Source organism: Cervus canadensis, chromosome 32, assembly GCF_019320065.1.
Source record: "Cervus canadensis isolate Bull #8, Minnesota chromosome 32, ASM1932006v1, whole genome shotgun sequence".
Lineage (NCBI taxonomy): Eukaryota > Metazoa > Chordata > Mammalia > Artiodactyla > Cervidae > Cervus > Cervus canadensis.
In genome coordinates, this window is record NC_057417.1 from 26,725,001 (window position 1) to 26,731,379 (window position 6,379).

The window sequence follows — 6,379 nt, forward strand, 5'->3', positions numbered from 1 at the left end:
CAACACAAAGGTCGAAAGGAAGGGATGGGGTCTCTAGAGCATTCCTCAAGGGGGCCAACTTTCCCCTTGCCCACTCCACATCCCATCAGCTCCTTGACAGCACCCACCCATATGTCTCTGGAGAGACCCCTCCCAACCCCCTCTGACCAAGGCAGGGCCCAGCCCCTGCGGCCACCACAGGCCCGGCATCTCCCCTGCTACGCTGTCTCCAGCCATCCATCCCCCGAAGAAGGGACCCTCTACCAGCCCGCTAGGGGCGGGTCCCAGTCCTAGGGATCGCTCAGCATCCTTCCTGAGCCCAAGGGAACTCAGAAGCCCCCTTCCGTTCCCCTTACTCCCAAACCAGGCGGACAGAGCACCCACCCAGCAGACTCGGCTGGGGCCCCAGGGAGACAAAGGCACGGGAGGCTTACCCTGGAAAGAGCAGAGCCAGGTCCCCATGGAGAAGCCCTGTTATGGCCATGCCAGCCACGGTGGGCGGGCGCTGGCAGCTGGGCCCCTGCCCGCCCCCCCACAGCGCTCTCACCCCTCCCCCACCATTCCCGATCGATTCTGGGCGACGTCAGGAGCATCAGGAGGCTGCCCTGCCCCCCGCCCGTCCGCAGTCCAGCCACAGAAAAGCTCAGCTTGGCTTTCCCCATCCTGAGGGCATAAAAAAAGTTTAGGATGTGGTTAGGGGAGGAGAGTGGGAGCGTTGACCTTGAAGGGAGTGTGTGCTGCCCGGGGCAGCGCTGGCTCTGCACAAGCAAGGGCTGGAAGCTCCTGGTTCCGCCCAGGCTTGCAAAGCATCTGGGACAAGTCAGTTAAAACGGGCAAGATGCCTCCTACCCTCCTAGGGGGGACTTCTCAGGTGGGGCTAGTGATAAAGACTCTGCCTGCAATGGAGGAGATGCAGGAGACTCGGGTTCGATCCCTGGGTCAGGAAGATCCCCTGGAGGAGGGCATGGCAACCCACGCCTGTATTCTCCGGGGAGAATCCCATGGACAGAGGAGCCTGGCGGGCTACAGTCCATGGGGTCACAGGGTGGGACACGACTAAGCGACTGAGCACATACACATACACACACACACCCTTCTCAGGAGCATGCATGCACACACACATACACACATACACCCTTCTCAGGAGCATGCACACACACACACACCCTTCTCAGGAGCATGGAGACCAAGCTGAGAGACACAGACCTCTGGGCGCCTGTATTCTCCGGGGAGAATCCCGTGGACAGAGGAGCCTGGCGGGCTACACACACACCCACCCTTCTCAGGAGCATGGAGACCAAGCTGAGAGACACAGCCCTCCGGGGTGGAGCGGAGAGGGGGTCGGTGTCTAGGACCAGAGGCCAGCTGTGAAGCTCTATGAATGCCCCATCCCAGGCATGTCAGGCTGGCTCTCTGGAGCTGTCTGGAGCACCCACAGAGTGTGCGGGCATCCGGGCCCCAGCTCAATAAGCCAGACCTGAAAAGTTCTGTGCCCCTTGGGGGAGATCATAGAATAAGAGGTAGACCCCGTCCCAAGTGGGCACTTCTCGTGTGAAGGGAACACCCATGCATGCCCATCCTTGGTCTCCTGTCCCCGACACTCCCAATGTGGGAAAGGCCACAGGCCCACAGGTCACACAGATCTCATCCTAATGCAGACAGATGGCTCCTCCCGCCCTGCCCACCGGCCCCAGGTCTGAGCAGAGTGTGGGACTGGACTCCGCACTCCAGCCATCCCAGCCGCCTTACCCCTGGTGGGGGGCAGGGGGTGCCGGCAGCCTGAACCAGCTTTTTTTTTTCCATTTATTTCTTTCTTTATATTTTTGTAGCTGCACTGGATCCTCGTTGCTGCGCTCAGGCTTTCTCTAGTTGTGGCAAGTGGCTACTCTCTAGTTGCAGTGCACAGGCTTCTCATCGCAGTGGCTTCTCTTGTTGTGGAGCACGGGCTCTAGAGAGCTTGGGCTTCAGTAGTTGTGGCACATGGGCCTAGCCGCTCCACAGCATGTGGGATCTTCCCAGACCAGGGATCGAACCCGTGTCCCCTGTATTGGCAGACGGACCCTCAACCACTAGACCACCAGGGAGGACCCCAGAGCCGGCTTTAGATGTGCCGCACAGCCCCAGTCCTGCCACTCTCTGGCCCTGTAACTCTGCGCAACTCAGCTAAGAGCGCCAAGCCTCAGTTTTGTCATCTTTAAAATGGACAGAAGAGCAGTTCTTTTCACTGGCTAGTTAAGAGACGTGAAAAGACACCTGCTGCTGGGCTGGCTTGTAACAAAGCAAGTGTCAGACGCCATCCCCGTCTAGATGCGATGTCTCTGGGGCTGGACCACAGTGTGAGGGATGCGAGAGGGGAGAGACCCTCTAAGGACCCACCAGCCCCAGTTGGGGGCAAGGGTAGAAGGACCTCAACAGTGGTTTGTGGTCTATCCCTTCGCTCAGCTGCCCTTGAGTCTCTTCCAGGTCCCCGCAGCCAGTCCTTATTCCAGAGACACCCATGGCCTGGTCTGGCCTGCCCCCAATCTGAGGCTCAGAAGTGGACCCAGAAGGCCGGGGGGTCCTGTGAAAGCCCACCGTGGTCCCATCTGTCCCATGATGGCCCAGCTGCATTGGACCACCGAGGGCTGCTCCTGAGGCTCAGCGAGGAATGTCACCAGCAGCATCTGGGGGCCTGGAGGCCTGAAATCCCCCCGCATCTTCCTCAGGCCCAGGATAGAGCCCCAACCCCCGGGGAAGCCTGAGTCTCGGTGCCCCATCTCCCTTCCGGCCCCGCTCCTGCCCTGGCCCACTCACAACCCTCCAAAGACCCCTGGAGCTGCTCTCCATCCATTCTAGTCCTCAGAGACTTCAAGACTCAGAATCTCTGCCGGGATGCCCTTCCCCTGACCTCCGCTGGGCGGCTTCCTGCTCTTCAACTCAGATCTTCCCAACCAGTGTCACCTCCTGAGCATGGATCCCCCCTGCCCCCGCCTGATCTGAAGCAGCCGCAGGGGTTCCATCCCATCTGGCTGGGCCTCCCTGACCTCGGGCCCCACCCGGCTCCTGGCCCAGCGGTGGGTACCAAACTGCCATCCTGCGCTCCTGCCCTGCCCAGCTCTGGGCCACCTCCTGGTACGGGAGACCCCCTCCCACGTCCCCCTCCACCCCGGCCATCCTCTCCGTGTGTCACCACTCTGGGAACTGACGCAGGCTGGGGTGGGCTGGGGCATCGGTCCAGGCCCGGCCCTTGGCAGACCCTCTGCCTGGAGGCTGAGCTCATACTTTGGGAGGCTGCCACTGCCCTGATTCCCAGAACAACTGCCCCCTCCAACCACCGCCAGGCTCCAGCTTCTGCCAGACCCTCTCTTGGCACCCCAGGGCCCACCCCCAGAGTCCCAGCGTCCCCTGGGGACGGGCACCTCCAGCACCTGGGAGAGCGGATGGCCCTTCCATGGTATGGGTGAGGGAGCCCATGGGCCAATAGGAGTTGGGGGGGCGGGCACTGTCCTCCCCTGCTGCTGCCCCCCATCCCAGTTCTGCGGGGACCCTTGTTATGAGACCTGGAGCTATGCCAAAAACGCCTCCCTCCCCCTCTCACAGGGTCTTTGCCCCGGCCAAATACTCCCTCCCCCAGCCCGGGGTCTGTGTCTCTCTGACCTGCAAAGGCAGCAGGTGCCAGAGCAGGAAGGAGGGCGGCACCCAGCGCAGCTGCCCCCTTTGGCCGCCAGCGTGTCGCTCGCTGGGGGACGTGGCTCTTGATCAACTGGGCACTCATGGAGTGGCACCCCTCTCCCAAGAACAGCTCCCCTGCGGAGCTGGGGTCCAAGCAGTCAGACCACCCAGCCCTGACCCTCAGGGGCTCCCAGACCAGGGTGACCAGGAGGCAACCAGCAGGCCCCACAGTGTGGCCCGATCCCCTTCCCTCCAGGGGCTATGATGATGGAGCCATTCAAGACGACGGCAAAGATGACTCTGCCTGAGCAGGGGGCACGTGCCACAGAAGGCAATGAGATGCCCAGCAGTCAGATGCAGGTTTGGATACAAACCATGCCTTAACTGCCTGAAACAACACGTGCAATAGGAAAGACCAGAAGGAAATAGAGGAGGATGGGTTGGGGGGGGTGGGTATGATTAGGTTAAATGGAGGAGTAATGGGGGTTCCTTCTTTTATTACTCAGATCTTCCCGTAATGAGATTATGGATGGATGAAAGGAAAAGAAATTACTCTCTAATGAGCCTTGTGCCTGCAGGCACTTCACGTTTATTAACTCAGTCGATTCCATGAGAGAAATGTTATTATCCCATTTGCGACTCTGAGAGGTCAAGTAACTCTTCCAAGGTCACACAGCAGGGGCAGAGCTAGGAGGGACGTGAGAGCTGGATCACTGCCCTGTCTAGATCAGAGTGGAGGCAAGGAAGAAAGAATCTAGAAGGTGCTACGGGCTCTCGTGACGAGGGAAGAGGGTCAGCGAGGGGCCTCACTTGAGCCCTTCTCCAATCACTGTGTGTGTGTGTGTGTGTGTGTGTGTGTGCACACGCAAGCACACTCAGTTGTGTCCGACTCTTTGCAACCCCATGAACTGCAGCCCACCAGGCTCCTCCATCCATGGAATTTTCCAGGCAAGAATACTGGAGTGGGCTGCCATTTCCTTCTCTAGAGGATTTTCCCAACTCAGGGATCGGACCCACATCTCTTGTGCCTTCTGCACTGGCAGGAGGGTTCTTCACCTGCTGAGCCATCAGGGAAGCCCTCTCCAATCAAGGGGCTACACAAATCCCGCCACACTAGACCAAGCTCAGCCCCCCTGACGCCTCTGTCCAAGCTCTTCCTCCAGACCCCATGTCACCCTCCTTCACATTTACATTCCTCCAGCCTCCAGGCTGAGTTCACTCACACTTCCTCCAGGAAGTTCTTCCCTGCAGCCCACTCATGGTGGTCAGTCCCTTGACCTCTCACAGCCCTGGCAGTGAGTGCAAGCAACCTCACCTGGGTGACCACATGCCTCCTCACCCATCTCCCCGATCCCGTTCTTAACCCCTGCCACCCTCTCTCCAAGATTGAAGGATGCTTAGCAACACCCAGATGTTCTCTGCTATAATAACATCTTCTAACAGGTTCCATCACACTTAAACCCAGTCCCCCTGCCCTTCATCACCTACCTCTGCCGCCCTCCCCAACCTCATCTCATACTCCTCATTTCCCAATGCCTTATATCATATTCCTTTTGATTGAAAACTTCCCAGCAGCTTCCCACCATTAGGATGGAAGTGAAGCTCCCTGTATAACCTCAATGTGTCCCCCGCAACCAGTCTACCCCCATGTCACCGGCACACTTCCCACTGGTCATATTGTAGCCACACTCACTTTTTCCCCCCTCCCTTATACTCACCATGCTCCCTTCTGCCACTGGGCCTTTGCACGTGCTGTTCCCTCTGCCTGGAATGCCTTCCCCTCCTCATCTAGTAAACTGTCACCCTCAGACCTCAGCTCACACATGCCCTCCTCAGGGAAGGTTTTCCTGACCTTCAGGACCATGGCAGGCACCAGTTACAGGACCTCACGATACTCAGCACTCTGCCCCCCACCAGGCCGGCAGTCCCCTAAGGGCTGGGACCCCAGTTTTGCTCAAAACGAGAGCTCCAGCGGTTAGGACTGCATCCACAGAGCAGGCCCTTGATTTATACTTGTTGAATGAACAGGATATTCCACAGCCATTTATAAATGATGGACATGGGAGACTTTTAGTGACATGAGAAAACCCACTTGATCATGTTAAAAGGGAAAAAGCAGATTTTCAGGTTGTACATGCAACATGATTGCAAACAGCTAAGAAAAAAGTAAAAAGATAAAAACCAAAATAATAATACCAGGTCGGCCAAAAAGTTTGTTTGGGTTTTACTGTTATATTGTATGGAAAAACCCAAATGAATTCTCTGGCCAACCCAACACTTCCCTCTAGAGAGGATGACTGGCAATTTTACCCCTGCATCAAACTTTAACTAGTACACAGTGGACTATCTTACTTTTATCACCAGAAAAAGCCAACAGCTAACAGCTGTCCTCAAACCCATTTGCCTTCAGAGCTGGTGCCTCCAGCCAGAGCACCCAGCCTGACCCCTGCCCTGCGGGCACCCTGTGCCCACCCGCAGGAGGTTACCTAAGTAAAGCTCAAAGGGAACGGGTCTGCGTGACACACAAGGAAGTGGGAAGATGGAGACCATCTCAGACCCCAGAAGGGGAATGAGTGGGGGTAGGGAGGTGGGCAGAGGCTGGAGTGTGAATGGGGCTGTGTTTTCCAGGCTGAGTGATGTGGGCAAGGTGCCATGCCTCCCTGGGCCTCCACTGCCTCATCCCCGAGGGAAGCCAACAGCGGTATCTGCCTCCTGGAGCTGGAAGGGTGTCAAAAGGAACAATGCAGCC

The 6,379-nt window shown here is 57.8% G+C and overlaps 1 protein-coding gene across 2 annotated transcripts in view; it reads right to left on the reverse strand.

Annotated features, from left to right (window-relative positions):
• Positions 1-6,379, reverse strand: part of CLIP2 (CAP-Gly domain containing linker protein 2) — a 75,248-nt gene that overhangs the window by 46,524 nt on the left and 22,345 nt on the right. The window lies entirely within an intron of this gene.